Genomic DNA, 17,350 nt, shown 5'->3' with positions numbered 1-17,350 from the left:
GCAGGTCAAAGTGGGCCTAGGTGCTTTGCAGAGTAGGCTTGAATGGGCCTAAGTGCTCTGCAGTGCATTTACCCCTGACCAAGGCTACGCTGGTCCCTCAAGGAGTCATTTCAGGATGTCTTCAGGCCAGGAAACTCTCAGGAATGATGGCATTCAATGTGATGACTTGTCTAGGGCATGTAGCAACTGAATTAGGGTTTGATGAGCCCTAATAGTACTGATCTGAATGTTGGGAGTGATGTGCCCAAATAGACCTGTAATAGCTTCCCCCTAAAGCATGAAGTCGAAAATGATAATGTCGAGTGATATGCTTTATGATGTGATGAGGAGGTTCTGAAGCGGATGGTGACCTTCATCAATTACAATCCATAATAACATAATATTTTGAATTTTTCATGAATCGCTGAGGGAAGGCATACTCATGCTCAACATATAAACTTTTCATTACATGTACATCAATCAGATAGTCGTCTACAGATATAGACCCATGATAGGACCATTTATGTAAAGCCATCGTACAGATGATTTAGTACTCGCCTACAATCGCATCCCGGATGGATGAAACTAGATCTAGGGTCTTATATATTGTTCAATCATTCACTCGAGTACGAGTCTAACCATGTGAATATGTGATTTGGAGCCTAACATGGGAAGACATCGTCTGATTACCAACCAATGATGTAAGATGTTAATAGACGCGAGAGAAATCACCGATAATGATAATGATCCTCAAGGTACTGCAGTACATTCTGCATGGTGTGAATGGATGTTTTGATGTCGAACACCATACAAAGTCTTTCGGTCGAAGTCCAGTGATGTCAACCTATCGCCGGAAGCGAGAAACTTGCCATTTATGTATGCAAGCCTCAAGGTACTGGAAGGGTGTTTCTAATTCAAATTCTTGGATAATGTGCTGATGTCGAAAAGAAGCGACTCGTCGTAGAAGGGCCTTGATGTATCCCACTTCAACGACACAAAATGAGTGTAATGATTTTGGAGACAGAATGTGACTGACGACACAAGGTTTAGGAATGGCGGTCATGAAAATGAAGGTTTATGAGTATTGCAAAGGATGAATTTATTGAATTACTTCTCTTGAACATGTTGACGACACTGAATGAATTGGTAGCATTGACCCAAAACCAAAGTAATGGATGGTATGATAGACCATAGGTATGATAACCGTAAAGTAGATAACCCAACCCAAGTAGTCATAGAGATGAAGTGAAAGTGTCATGTTCAAGAGCGACTTGCTACCATAAAGTGGTTTACCCCTTTTCCCATTTTCCCCAGTCATTGCTGACCAATACCTCTTTATTTTTTATCAAGCTTGAGGAGGATAACATATGCTTGTTGTATAATTCCACCCTTCGGGTGAATCCATCGCTATGTGATTTTTTAATGAGTCTACCGAAGGTGAAACTCGGTCTTGTCATGATGGAAAAGTTTGTCGCTATTTGATGTTTTAACGAGTTTAATGACAATGATAACTCGGTCCTTTTCATGTTTAGAGAGTTTGAAAAGGGACAAAAATAAAACTCCACAAGTTCTTTTTTGTAGATTTGTCTCTCAAGTCTGAAAAAGCATAAAATAATACGAGAGAGAACCTATTAACCATGTTCGATCAACGTATTCCTTTTTCGTAAGTAATCTATCTCAGTTCGGAAAAGGGTTAAACTTATACTGAGTAGATGTCATTTCCAATCCGTTTACGAGCTGAAAAGGACAAGCACTCGGCAATCTTTTCATATTTCGAGAGTCTGAAAAGAGCTTAAAGAGGACTCCACTTAGAGGAACGAGTGGTGTCTAGGATAACAATTAGTTCCGATGATGTTGGAACTTATCAAAACATGTAATAGTCAAGAGGCTGGCTAATAAGACCACTCATTTCAACTGTTCCTCAAAAAGGGTAAAACAACCAAGTGAAAGCATATGATCGGCCAAGCAGATAGTGACGATGGAAGGAGAAAAACCAAGGCTCATTTGATGGAAGAGACTGATAGAATGGCAATCACGAGGGTTAAAATGCGCATGGATTCATTTTTACAAAAGCTTGAACCATAGGGAACTATGCTTGGATTCAGTTTCATGTTTACACAAGCTTGAAACGAAAAACCATGCTTGGATTTAGTTTACATGCCCCCAACATGATGACTCGATTCTAGGTGCATGCCCCCCAAGATTCATTGCATTCACCTAAGTAGACTACTTGTGGCTATGAGGTGGATGGAATGAAGGTTCATATATGAGATCAAGTGAAAGACTCGACTGGGATTTTACGAGATCTAATCAAAGACTCGAATTGGAACTTTGCTCCAGGGGACCTTGTTTCATTTTTTAATGAGCTTGACACAAGACAAGGAACTCTGCTCAGATTCCTTGTTTCATTTTTTAACGAGCTTGACACAAGACAAGGAACTATGCTTTGAGACATGTTTCATTTTTTAATGAGGTTGACACAGTAAAAGAACTATCCTCATATTCCTTGTTTCATTTTTTAACGAGCTTGACACAAGACAAGGAACTATGCTCATACCCTTTGTTTCATTTTTTAACGAGGTTGACACAAGACTAGGAACTATCCTCATGGGACCTGTTTCATTTTTTAATGAGGTTGACACAAGACTAGGAACTATCCTCATATTCCTTGTTTCATTTTTTAACGAGGTTGACACAAGACCAAGAACTATCCTCATATTCCTTGTTTCATTTTTTAACGAGGTTAACACAAGACAAGGAACTATCCTCATATTACTTGTTTCATTTTTAATGAGGTTGACACAAGACCAAGAACTATCTACTCTTTGATCATGACCCATAAGAGGTCATGACTTCCAAGAGGTTCTCATTAGATGGGAGAAGAATGCTCTGGAAGGGATACGTAGCAAGGAATCCATTTGAGATATCTGGTTCCAATGTGCCCAATACATAATGCACAACATCACAGAATTGATCATCAGTTGATGTAGGCATGGAACAGGTTGCCACATAATTGACCTGTGGCGGGGAAGATACCATTGGGACAAAAGGACCATTTAGGGAATATGGTTGATTAGAATCCATATTTGGACCAGGAAAAGAAAGCTGGTCAACAGTGACAATTTTGCCTTCATGCGGGAAACACATCACTCGAAAGAGTGTTGAAACAATAGCTCCCATGTCATAAACATAGTCGCGCCCAAGAAGTAAATTGTAATCTAAAAGGTCTGGGACTACTATCACATTGAGATAATTTTTTTTTCCTCTTGTTGGCTTGAGGGGGCCTGACCCAGGTTCAACGTTAGTTAGCCAAACAAATCCCTACACTACTGGCCCTTTCGGCATCAACCCGCAGAGCACGGACTGAAGTCTCACCCGAAGCAGTATTGGGGGATGCTGGAACCAAGTTTCCGCACCCTTGAGATGGATGTGATGTCAGTTTATCTCGACTATACCTGCCTTCGTGCAAGTTGCTTAGCCCTCTGTTCCACCCTTCAGTACCTTCGCAAAAGGGTACAATTGGTTTTTGCGCAGCCCTAACCTGGGGCTGATATACTTTCACACTGCTAGGGTAGCGAGCTGCGATATTTCCCAAACTACGCTAAGTATCTTACTTGTCTTATTAACAGATATTAGTTAGCTTCGCGTAAACAGATGTTCTTACTTGCGTTCACTTAACCAACACAATTACATATATTCGCACATCATATAAGAATTATAAGTGAAATTCATACCCAACATAACCAGATGCATAAACAGGAAATAAAGACGTAGAAATTGTAGAATAATTCTCTTTATTGATAGTTCCAAACGATTACAGACTTGACCCGCCCTGCACACTCAGCTGCAGGGGTCCGCACACTCAACTGCAGACTTCTAGGCCTCTACGCACTCAGCTGCAAAGCCTCTACCTATGCTACAACCTAAGCTTAGACTTCTACTTCAGAGCTATCTCTTCATTCTTTCTTGATTCATTCCTTTATTCTTTTTTCTAACTATTTAGAGCTTAGCTCTATTTATACAATTCCATGGTCCGCAAACCATGGGTAGATCTTTTACAGCTGACATTACATTTCCAAAATAAGGGCGGACAACCCTATGACTCTTTAACAACTACGCGCTCTGTGACCACAAAATGCGGAGTCTTTACACTTTGGATTGCAAAATTTTATCAAAATATGCGCTTTAAGCCCCAAAACTTCCCTTGGAGGATCCCACGCCCAACAGGCCCCCAACACAAACATCATGACTTGCCCTCGAGTCACTCTGTAGGTGCAGAGATCTTAGTGCAAAGACCTCCCAGATCCGTTTGGATCACCACAACTTCGGCAGCGCATTGATCAGCCGCTTGCTGGACTTCTTCCACGCGCTGCTCGATGACTGTTGCTAAACCGCTGCACTGAATCTTCTGCTGAGCTACCTATAGTTGCATGAGATTTCCTTCAAAGGAGGCTATGATCGCATAAGCCTCGTCTATCCATGGTTATAGGCGCGCTTTTAAGACCGCTTCTTTATGCCAAGCGGCATCCACCTGTTCCTTGAGCGCCTTTGCCTCCTACATCCGTGCGAGCCTCTGTGTAAGGGAAACCATCTATGCAGTCCCTTTGACCTCGTCATATTTTTGTTGTAGCTCGCACACCTCTGTCTCCAGGCACTCTACATTCGAGTCCTCCTGTAGGGTGGTTAGGACCTCGAATGACTATTCAAAAAGCTGCATGCAGTCTGCTACTGCACTATCGACCGCCGCTATTGCTGTTGTAACAATGGTGGTACACTGTTCCCGGACTTCCAGCAGAGTTGAAGGTTGAGCCCGCAACTGCAGTTCTGCTATTTGTAGGTTTAGCTCCAACTGAACCCGAGCCATCTTTGCTCGAGCGTCATGCACCCCTGTGGCCAACTTGCAGACGCGCACCTCTACCAGTTCTTCTGCTTGAATGTCCAACTTCGGGACCATTCGACAGGCTTCCTCCACTACCTGCATTATTTTCTTGTTCTGCTCCACGGCCTCATTGTGCTATAGGCTCAACTACTCAATGTTGATGTGCTGCTCGCTCATCACCTGCAGAGTGCGACTCTCCCAGGCCCGAAGTTCCGCAGTGACTCCATCCTGCAAGAGGTAGAGCATCTCCAAAGGGAGCACGGCCATATTCAATCCTACCCCTTTCAAATTGCTGACCATGGGCTTGTCGGCCTCATTCTCTATAGTGAGTGCCCCATCTGGTAGCACTATCGTGTTGGTCACCCTTGTGCGCAACCTCTCCTTGGCAGTTGAAGTACCGATTGCGAGGTTGGTGGACACTGTGCTAGCGTGTGGCGTGCGAACCTGCAACTCCTATAGCTTTGTCTGGAGAGCCCCCAATACCAACTGTTATTGCTCTTCGAACTATTGGAGGGCCTCCGCAGTGACATCCCTCACCATTTCTCCAATGTCATGCAAATCCCCCTTAGTGAGAGTGATTTGGTCTAAGGATGTCTTTGAAGCCTTGGTTTTCTTCCGCGAGGCTGCCTTCTCTTGCGAGCGCGGACGCTTGAGTTGGGTGGACGTCATCTGAGGATCCGTGCCACCTTTTTCTGTCTCTATTTCAGCCTCAGCCCCGAGCGAAGGTGAATTCCGTCCTTCATGCTCTTCTCCTCTCGCTTTCAGTTGTTCGGCCAATTTCACGGCGTCGTGCGCTGCTTAGGCCTTAGCCTCCGCTTCCTCTTTTCTGTGCTTCTCCACCAGATGCGCCATTCGTAGCTTGGTTTCTTCCTTATTATGCTGAGTGACGGAATTGTCTATTTCCACCACGGAGCCTACTGGAGTACGCCACTCCAGCGGCCAAGACTCAAGGACTACGAAAATAACATCATCAGTCACCAGATATGGTAAGTTATGATATGTCTTTGTAGGGTCCTTCTGTGCCTTGATAAAGACATGGTGGAAATCCACTTTGAACTCTGTAAAGCTCTGCAAACTGGCGTATACTGTGGGCGACAACCGCGGCTTGCAATTGATCCCCACCCAGATATTCATCTTCATAAAGATCCAAAATATCTTGCTTTATTTTATACGCTGCACGTCCTTGGTCGCCCACAGTGAAGCGTACTTCGCTGCCTCTAGAAGGTCCACCATGATCGAAGGGAATTGGCTGTGTTTTGGCAGCTCCCATGCCACCAGTATGATCGAGAGCAAGATCCACGCATAGTGGAACGTCTTGCCTTGCTCCGCTCCTGTGCCTCACTACAGTTCGCAAGGAACACGCCACATAGATAATTCACCCAGTTAAACTGGACTCCTTCAACACATTGGGCCGCTAGTGCAACCACAGGTGCGGGCACCTCATCCGCACGACACTTTCGCATCACTTTCCCTACTAATATTTGTGTTGCGACCTTGACTGCAGGGTTGTTAATGCTGGAGATGGCATATCCTCACTTCTTCTTCTCCAACTTGAACTTCTTCTTCATCGCTTCCGCGAGGGCCAACTCGCCACCTTTTCCTTCTGATATATTGGTTAGATCCTCCCTTGAGTAAGGAAGCCGTGTGATCTGATGAATCAAGTGATCTATGATGGGAATGGGCTCCTCCAGCCATAAACATCCATCATGCACCAAGCAGAGTAGCTTCCTGATGATGAAGACGGTCACTGGGGCACAGTGGTAATGCAGCACCTAGAGCAGGTTTAGCAACTCGGCTTTCACTACACCCTTGAGCCATGTGTGCGGCTCCAATTCAATCGTTCCAGCCGTCGCATCAATCCGTCAGCGCATTAGCTGCTCAATCGCTAAATGTGGGAATTTCTCATGATCTACGAGGTCCCAATCTTCAAACTTTAGGACAGGAACTCGCCCTAAGTGCAGTCCCTAAAAAAAAGGTCATCTGGGAGCAACGGAGTTTGTAGGGGGCTATTGCCCTCATCTATGTCCTTCAACACCTTGGCTTTGCCCTTGCGTGGAGGAACATATTCGGGTAACTGGGTAATAGGGTCCACACCCTGGGTTTCAACTTCCATTTCCACGTCCTCCTCATCCACCAGGATTTCTTTAGATTCCTCCTCGTCGGCCTCCAGATTAATGGCCTTCCCCTTTTCCTGCAAGGTGAGCTTGGTCCTCTGTGGGTTTCTTGGTGAGATGCGCACTGGGATCATAGCCTACTTATCTTTCTTAGGTCTCGGTGTTTTGGGGGATTTAGGGACTTCAACTATTACTTCGACACTCTCTGGGGCTTCTACTACCGCAATTTCTTGTGCGACTTCCTCGGGTGTCGACATCATTCTAGTCAGGAGGTCCTGCATCTCCTTCAGCAATGTCTCAAACACTGAACTTGCTCTCAAAGCCTCAAAATTTGTAAGGTCCATACACACTTGATAACGCAACAACTGAATTTTCAAAATGCCAAGTGTTTTTCGCTGGACAACCACTTGTAATTTATAGGGCCTTTTGAATTCAAATTCGACTGTTCCCCCCACATTCGGCCCATTAATGCTAGATTGGCAGCAAATTTCCAAGAATCTAATCCATAAAGTTCGCCTTAAATGCCTGCCACCTGCTCCATTTGGCCTCAAACCGACCATCAAATCATGAATAGTGACTTTAACGGTCACTTTCTGGTGGACCTGCGCACTAGCACAACTATCTTCGCATTGTCGCAGACCCTGTGACACTTCGCTGCTTCGCGCAGTCCTGAAATCGCGTAGCTCCCCAACCCGGCAGTGTAGTTTATAGTCTCGTGCCTCCTTTCAGTTGCTTGGAGCACTAAGATTGTGCTTCTGTCACCTAGTCAGATGGCCAGGCCACCTGTCTATGGATTCAATCGACTGCCATTCACCTTTTCCAGGAAGGGATCACCATTCAACTTAACCAGCTGGATCATGCCACCATCAGTAATCTCCTTAATAACATAGGGCCCCAGCCAATGCATTATGAATTTCCTCGGAAATTTATCAAACTTACTGTCATACAACAACACCAAGCCATTCACATTAAAGGTGCACAACTTAATATGTTGGTCATGCCATGCTTTTTCACGGTGTTTTTGGACCTGTTGATGAAATCCAGCCAAAAATATCTCTTCTTCGAACTCATCCAACCGTGCGAGCCTCTCTTCCAGGGCACAGCGATTTGTCATACCTATGAGTGCTGCTATGCTCAAACTAGGCACGATGTATTCCATAGGCATTACCACTTCAACCTCGTATACCAGCCTAAAGGGTATTTGTCCCGTTAACTTCTTGCATGTTGTCCGATAAGCCCACAATACTGCAGGTATGTGTAGGTCCCAATCACTTTGCTGAGCATTTCAAACCTTGGTCAACATGTTTTCAAGCACCTTGTTGAACACCTCCACTGTCCCATTAGCCTGTGGGTGATAAGGTGTGCTCTTTTGGTGATACACCTGAAATTCCTCCATTAGTGCGCTAATCGTCTCATTCAGGAAGTGCATACCACGATCACTCATCAAGATCTTTGGGCATCCAAATCGCGTTAGTACATGTTCAAATAGAAACTTCGTGGCCGTCACGCCCGTGCAATCCTTCACCGGATGCACTTCTTCCCAACGAGTCAAGTACTCCATCGTAGTGATAATGTCCCTCGCTCCTGTCTTCTCTTGTGGCTGAATTGGTCCTACAAAATCTATTGCCCACTTATCAAAAGGTAGCAATGTCATTTGTGGATTCAAAGGCATTTCATCCCTCCGCGATGGTCTGCCTGTTCTTTGACATACATCACATGCCTTGCAATGTGATTTTGAATATTGATGAAGGGTTGGCCACCACAACTCGACGTGTAGAATCTTCTGCACGGTTTCTCTCCCTGCGTAATGTCCTCCCATGGTGCCCCCATGTGCGTCCGCGAGGATGCTTCTTCGTTCAAACTCAGGCACATATCTTCGCAATATCTCATCAGTTCCCATCTTGTATAGATGCCCAACAACGACAAAGAAATCTACCGTGCCACCAATAATTCCTTCTTTTGCCGGATAGAGTATCCTTCCGGTGAAGTTCCTATTGTTAGGAAGTGTATTATATCCTCAAAATGTCCATTCGTGATGTGCACAGCAAAGCGCTGCGCATCAGGTAATATTTCCTCCAAATTGGTGGGTTCCTCCCCTGTTTCAATGCGCGACAGATAATCTGGTCCTGTGTTCAATCATCCAGGCTCTACAACAACTTCAAAATCGTACTCTTGGAACAATAAGAGCCATCTGCAAGTTCGCCTCCCCAACATAGGCTTATTGACTAGGTACTTTAGCACAGAGTGATCCGTATACATCTTAAAGTGACCTCCTAGCAAGTAGTGTCGATACTTCTGGGGTGCATACACCATAGCTAGCCCCTCGCGCTCAGTGATGGAATAGTTTTTCTCTGCTTTGGATAATCTGTGGCTTGCGAACGTGATGGGGTTGTCCAAGCCTTCTCCACCATCCTATGTTAATACTGCCCCCAATGCTATACATGATGCATCAACATGTACATGAAACTCTTTCTTCCAGTTCAGGAAGACTAGAATCGACGTGGTAACCATCTTTTCTTTCAATATATCCAGGCTTTTCTTATAGTCATCGTTCCAGCAGAATGAGACATCCTTCTTCAACAATTTTTCCATCGACGCGGTGATCTGGGCATAGCCTTTGATAAACTTTCTGTAATATCCCGTATGTCCCAAGGTAGCATGCAACTGTTTCACACTCCTCGGTGCTTCCAAGTTCAGAATCATCACGATCTTCGTGGGTTCTACCATCAACCCTTGTCTGCAAACTACATGCCCCAATAGGTTCCCAAAAGGAAAGTAGAACATACACTTCTTGAGATTGAGCGTGATCTGGTATCTTCGACAAGTATCCAGCATCAAGCGCAAGCTTGCTACATGGCGCTTGACCAACCCAAATACAGTCCAGTCATCAAAATATACCTCCAGGAACTTATGAATAAATTCCTTGAATGCCACAACAACCATGCGCGAAAAGATAGCAGGTGCATTCTTCAATCCAAACGGCATTACAATGTATTGAAAACAACCCCACTCAGTCGCGAAGGTTGTCTTGCTCCTATCCTCTGGCACGATTTTGATTTGGTGGTACCCAGAGAACCCATCAGTGAAGGAGTATGCTTCTTGGCCACCTACATTGTCCAACACTTCATCTGTGAATGGAGTTGGGAAAGGATCATGCACACAAGCGTCATTCAGTTTTCTGAGATCCACACATATCCTTATCTCATCCTTCTGCTTCTTCTCTTGCACCACCATTGGGCTTACCCAATCAGATTCTTCCACAAGCTTAATGATGCCTACTGCTAGCATTTTGTCTAGCTTTAAACAAACCTTCTCCTTGTATTTTGGATTTAGGTAGTAAGGCCTCTGCTTAACTGGCTTCGCATCGGGATTCAACGTGATCTTCATCACTCCTAGATCTCCAATTATTCCTTTCAACTCCGTAAAATTGGTAGGGAATAAGTCCTGATATTCATGGAGTAATTCAACGACCTTATCCACCGTCACGTCCCAGTAGTCTCCAATCTTTGCGAATTTGGGTTCTACCTCCATACCAATGTTCACCTGTTTAGTTCTCACCGACGCGGTTATATCAGGGTTCTCAATCTGCGGTCCCTGAACCTCGCAGTGGCCTTTTGTCTCTGGAATGTTAATCTTCCACGGATCCTCGTCCTCTTCTTCAGCAGTTACATTATAACATTCCAACGCGCGACTCAGCTGAGTAGCCCATTCAGGCTGCGTCAGGTCTAAAGGATCCTGCGGTATCCTAAAGATGGCTTCTTTCACCTCTTGTAGCGCTTCATCAATACCATCAAACCCGTCCTCAAAACTAAATGTCATCATGAATCCTTCGCGCAGGATATCCCATTCACCTGTCCCATGGCGGAGCTCTGTTTCTATATACCAATTCATTGGGATAACATCCAGGGTATGACAGAATAGGTGAACCCACTCAGGTTGTGGCTTTTCTCCATAGGCCTGCATCCATTTGGCCAGATGCGCACGTGGATCATTCTTCCCATCGTACTTGTCTGTCAGTAGCATATTAGGCTTCCCAAACTGTGTTCTCATCATCCTCCTACATTCGCGCCAATCATTAAAACTTCCCTTGTGCGTACCCCACCATCTTGCGGGCGTAGTGCGCAGTTCCCAGTCCAAGGCCTGGAAGCGTTTCTTTTCTGGCACCTCCATTTCAAATGAATCCAAGAGGGTATCTACCTCATTTAGACCATCATAAATAGGTAGATTTCTTACCTCTAACGAAACACAACGCAACGATCAGGTCATCATCTTGCAATTCAATGTAGTTACTTCGTGTAACTGATTCTACCAGCATTCCATTTCTTCATCGAAGTCCGAAGTGTAGGAACTATCGTGCTCCCATGTAATCCGTCCATCTGCGGTGGGATTCACCCAGTCTTGGTCTCACGTTGTTATCTTATAGATGTAGTCCAGATCATCATCACTCTCATAGTCACGGACTGGTTCTGTATAGCGCGATCCTTCAGCAAGATCCGGGGGTATTATTATGCACAGTGATTTCTTTTGAAAGATCATCTTTCGCTTCTTCAGATTTATTACCCCGTTCATATCAGTAGCCGAGTCAATTCGCAGGAGCACAGGGTAGGGATTGCTGTCATCAACAATCTCTATTACTTCAAAGTTTGCTAGCGCGCTCACTCCCTCAATATTCATGGTCGCTCCCTGCAGCCGCCCCATGGGTATGATTTTCCGCTGATTCGCCATCCTTAGCTGAATCATAGACCATTGCAATGCAAGTCTCCCCATTTGCTCCTATGTCTGTTTTGGTAGAACATTCACATCTAATCCAAAATCCAAAATGACTTGATCCATTTCGTATTCTCCGATATGCACGGTGAGTCTCATTTCATGCCCCGTCCTTGTCTTATGCTTACCAATATTTTCTACTACGCACGGTTCACCTGGCGCGGTCCCAGTGCATCTATTGATGAGTTCTTGTAGCCCTTTTATAGCCTTACTGTCGCACAGTAACTTCATACAGGTTTTGAGGAAAGTTGTAAGCATAAAGGGGTCCATCTCTGGCTCAGGCTTATCCTTGCTTCCTGAAATGGAGGCCTCAACGAAGCTTTTCTTAGCTTCCATGAATGCTTCACGAACACACTCCAAATCGAACTCAGTCTCTTTCACCGGGACTTTGCAAACCCATGTACTGTCTTCCGGCTGTTTCCCCTTGTCATGTCCTATCGCAATTCCACTTTGGAGGACTATATTTACATTCGGATCTTCCTCGCGCGGCTCAGACCTCATCATTTGCAGGTTCTAAGTCAGGGAGGCGGTAGCGCCCCTTTGTCACGTATCCTAGCTATCAATGTAGGACATTCTTCTGTTTCATGATCAAACATCGTGAAATACTTGCACGACGGGCGCGTTGGATTAGTGCGATCGCGGGCATGGTGCCCTGGCCCTCCGTAATTGTATCAAATCAACTATCCTTGACCTCTACCAGGTCCTCCTTGGCCTTGGCCTCATCCGCGCCATCCCTGCATTCTGATCAAGGGGTCGCATTTCGGCCTAAACCCTGTAGGCGGGAGTTCTATACATCATCAACTCATAGCTCTTGCAAGTACGCTCATTATGTCTTACTGATCTGCAAAAGTTGCAGAACAACTGTTGCGGTGTTTGCACATACTTCTGTAACAAGTGGCAGTTATCCGTGGCATGTTTTCCGGCTACTTGACAGATAGCGCACCATAAAACAGGCACCGTGCTAGGTCTTGCTTGAACTTCCGACCTTAAAGGCATCGATCCTCCTCCTGAAAGGTAATTTGTAAAGACCGGGCAGTGGTCTTTGTCATGACCCTGACTCTTGCATTTCAAGCACCATACCTCATCGTGTACTTCTGGTCGAATCGTCCTCTCCTGCTTCAGACCTTGCATCTCAAGGTACAAATTCTGCAGCTGTGCGTGGATCTGCTGAACCCTTAGATTAGGATCTTGCATCAGGGTCTCATGTAGTCTTATGGAAATCTCTGAGGCCTTTGCCTAAGTTGTTATCTTTTGCTATGACAGCGTACTCCTTAAGTGTGGTAGTAGCGAAGCCATAAACCACTCGCGATGCTGTAGATCTGTCAAATTCATGTTGGCTTCGCGGATTTGACACTTCAATCTTTGATCCAATTCCCACGGTGTCTCGCCTGGTCGCATCGCGATCTCTTTGAATCCCACAATCGACTGCACTTCAGATTTAGGCCTTCTAAATTCCCTATTTAGTGCTACGTGGATGTCCGCTACTCTAACATTCGGGTTATCATTGGAGTACTTAATGTACCAGGTTAGCATGCCATCTTGCAAAGCACTAACTAGTGTTGCCTTCTTTATGTGATCATCTGTAACACCTTGAGCTTCCCATACAGCCCTCACAACAAACTAGAATTGGTCCGGGTCCTCATTTCCCAAGCCTTTGAACAAAGGCAACTTCACTGTATTCGCCATACTGAATCGCGGTGGAGGTGGAGGTGGTACAGGTGAAGTTGGAGGTGATGGCAGTGAAGATGGAGGTGGTGTGGGCAGAGGTGGTATTTGTGGGAATCCTTGTCTTATCAACTGAATAACACTTCATGGAGAAACCTTCGCTATCCCTTCTTCGTCCCCTCACAAAGGTGAAATCAAGGGGCTATACTCTGGACCCTTATTTCCTTCGTTTCTGTAACTTTTTCCGCTTCGCGTAGTCCCAAACATCAAGGTAGCTGCATAACCCGTTTTTCGCACAACAACATTTTAATCCAAGTATTAAGAGACTTTACGTACTTACCTCACGGTCCTTTGAAAAACCGTCGCTCTGGCTCACTATAGCTGACTAAGGTGTCGATCGCGAATTTAGTAACAAACCCTCATATGATGCAATTAAGCCAATGATCGACAATGCAAACGATTTTATCCTCTGATGCTTCCAACCTTCGCACTAGCTCTGGGGTCCACACAATAGGACCGTCAAGTTTCCACCTTCCTTGGCTATTTGCTAGCTTCACGATCCACTCGTATAGCTCAGTAGGAAAGGAGGCGAAAAAGATTTCGTGGATCTCCGTATACAGGTATCTATCCATCCATTGTTCTTTTGACAGTCGTGGTTTTCTGTTTTCTTGTGCCTCGAACTCATGAATCCTTCTATCCAAACAGCCTTTGATATCTTTCTTAGTCGGATTCTAGTGATACGACATCACCCGAAGTAGTATGGGGGGATGCTAGAACCATGTTTTTGCACCCTTGAGATGAATGTGATGTCGGTTTATCCTGGCTATACCTACCTTCACGCAGGTTGCTTAGCCCTCTGTTCCACCCTTCAATACCTTCGCAAAAGGGTACAATTGGCTTTCGCGCAACCCTAACCTGGGGCTGATATACTTTTACGCTAATAGGGTAGCGAGCTACGATATTTTCCAAACTACGCTAAGTATCTTACTTACCTTATTAACAAATCTTAGTTAGATTCACGTAAGCAAATGTTCTTACTTGCGTTCACTTAACCAACACAATTACATATATTCACGCATCATATAAGCATTATAAGTGAAATTCATACCCAACATAACCAGATGCATAAACATGAAATAAAGATGCAGAAATTGTAGAATACTTCTATTTATTGATAGTTCCAAACAAGTACAGATTCGATCTGCCCTGCACACTCAGCTGCAGGGGTACGCGCACTCAGCTGCGGACTTCTAGGCCTCTACGCACTCAGCTGTAGAGCCCCTACCTACGCTACAACCCAAGCTTAGAATTCTACTTCAGAGCTATCTCTTCATTCTTTATTGATTGATTCCTTTATTCTTTTTTCTAACTACTTAGAGCTTAGCTCTATTTACATAATCCCATGGTTTGCAGACCATGGGTAGATCTTTTACAACCAACATTACATTTCCAAAATAAGGGTGGACAATACTATTACTCTTTAACAACTACACGCTCCCGCGCCCAACACCTCCCAAAGTAATAGGCAACTGAGGAAGGATCCCTAATGGTTGACTGGTTCCTCTGTTAAAAGCCAATAGATTCTGGGTAATAAACACAAGTGGCGGAGAACCGAGTGCTTGCCAAGCAGTGGAGGAAAGGATACTCACTGATGCACCTTCATCTATAATAGTGCTAGGTACAACCATATTACAAACCTGTACTATGATCTGGAAAGGCACATAAGAAGGAAGACGACATCTTGCTAGTCGATTCCAATCAAAGGAAGTGACCAGACTACCTGGAGGGGGTACCGAAAGAATGGGAGAATTACCTCATTGAGTTACAAGAATGGGAGGATTTTCCTCCTGTCTTAATGGAACAGAAGGGTTGCCTCCAAGCTCATTAGAATCTGAAGAAACGAAAAGAAACTGAGTAGTATTATACTCACTCCCTATGGGAAAGGTATGATTAACTGAAGGTGAAATCGGGTCAACTGTTTCCTTGACCTGTGATTGGTCAGGTATAGACTCATGGGATTCACATTCAGAGAGAGTGGGTTTGACCGATGGTTGATTTAGGTCAGTCAATTCATTAACTAGTGAATGATTAAGGGAGAGTCTCCTGTAACTAGATGGAAGTCGCTATGGAGAAGCAGGACGATTATCCAACACTTTTTTGGCTTCATCCAGATAGGGACATAGGTGAATTGGGTGATTCCCTTCACATATCCTATAGGGAAACTTAACTTTACCCTTCTTTCCATGAACTTTACTACCACTAGTTGATGGTGTGTCACCAACATGATCTCCAGAAGTTGATGACACAGGATGATGTGAATGAGAGGACCATTCTTTGAAAATCTGAGGAATACCAGAACAATTTTGAAGAAGATGGTCTCCCGTACAAAGTTTGCAAGTATATCAAAATTTGTGAAGCTTATCTGTTGACACCTAATCCTCTACGGTTGGGTGAACCTGGAATGTGAACAGTCATCAGAAGATGAACTGAGCAGTCACATTCTTGTATATAACAATAGCTACCTAATGTAATAAATCGAATCAGTTTTCTGAGTTTTATGCCAAACTGGAGTTACTCCTGGCCTGACATGGTATCAGAGCCTGGTTCTAAAAATAGTTGTAACTCCCTTCATTTTTGCCACTGCCTCTGTCCTGAGCGCTGCTCTGCCTCTGTCCTGAAATAGTCTGCCACTGCATCAATCCTGAGCGCTGCTGTGCCTCTGTCGATGGCCTGACAATGCTCGACCTGACCTCTACACTTCTGCATATCCTCTGCTACATCAGAGGCCCACATCATTGCCTTAATCTGTACCATAACGTCCCTGTCTATGCTCCTGTTCTCAGCTTGGGCTTTTCCAACACCTGTCACCTGGGCTCTCTCTACTCGGCTTGATTCCCCCGAAACACTATTCTGCGCACCCATTCTGCCTTCAACGCTATTAACCTTTATTATGCAAAATAATGGAGATTCTTCTTAACAACAAAGCATTTTTCAGCTGTCACTGTCATCGAATAAGTATCAGTTTTTATCGTTCGACCTCCTTATGTACCTCAATTCTTTGTGCCGTTAAATGAATTTTTAAACTCTTAATCTAAGTCACTGGGTTCGACAGATTGAGAGCTTGAAGTTCGAATTATGGTGAATTTGAAAGCCGTCTAAAATAGCATCCAGTATTTATACTAGTTCGGCACTGTCTTCAGCCTTTTCAAAGAGTAGAAAACAGATACTGTCTTCATTGTTTTCAAAGAGTAGAGGGTGGATACTGTGTTCAGCGTTTTCAAAGGGTAGAAGATGGATTAGTGAAGTATTTGCGAGCGCCGAGGACCTGCAAGTTAAAACTGTTCTAATCAGGCATGCTATTGTTCCGTGCGTTTGGCTATACGATGTTTGTGCAGTGAGCAGTGGGGTTTTGTCCATATGTGTTGAATGGTATACACTTTGAAGGTCATTAAATTTGAGTGTCGTTCCTTTGTTGAACTCGGGTATATGCGTTGGACCTTTTCTCGTTTCATTCGTGCAGTTGAAGTTCATGTCGAAGTTCATCCATTACATCTGTTGTTCAGTATATATGCGTGTTGGTTGATTATATGCTGCAGTCAACGTTATTTGTATGCCTTATTGGTGTAAGGGTTATGCTGCATTTGCTTGAGAATAGTTCCATTCATATGCTTGTTACCTTGCATTGAACACCGTGTTGATGTTGTTGACTGTGTTGTATTGTATGCTGGAGAGTGTGAGGTATGTGCTGTTTATATCTGCAGTGAGTAATATGCCGGATTATTCATAATCTCACGAGGTATCATGTGAATGGTATATGGTGCGTTACGATATTGAATGGTTTTCTTGTTTAAAAGAAAATGAAAGGGGAGGATATTTTATAAATTTTGGAGACATTTGAAGAAAACTTAGTGCATAAATAATTTGAGATCTGTTGCCCTTTTGAGTA

Source organism: Pinus tabuliformis, chromosome X (assembly GCF_031772625.1).
Source record: "Pinus tabuliformis cultivar Carrire ecotype Pingquan chromosome X, CPIR1, whole genome shotgun sequence".
Lineage (NCBI taxonomy): Eukaryota > Viridiplantae > Streptophyta > Pinopsida > Pinales > Pinaceae > Pinus > Pinus tabuliformis.
The sequence above is the reverse complement of the archived record's forward strand: the minus strand, read 5'-3'. Positions refer to the sequence as shown.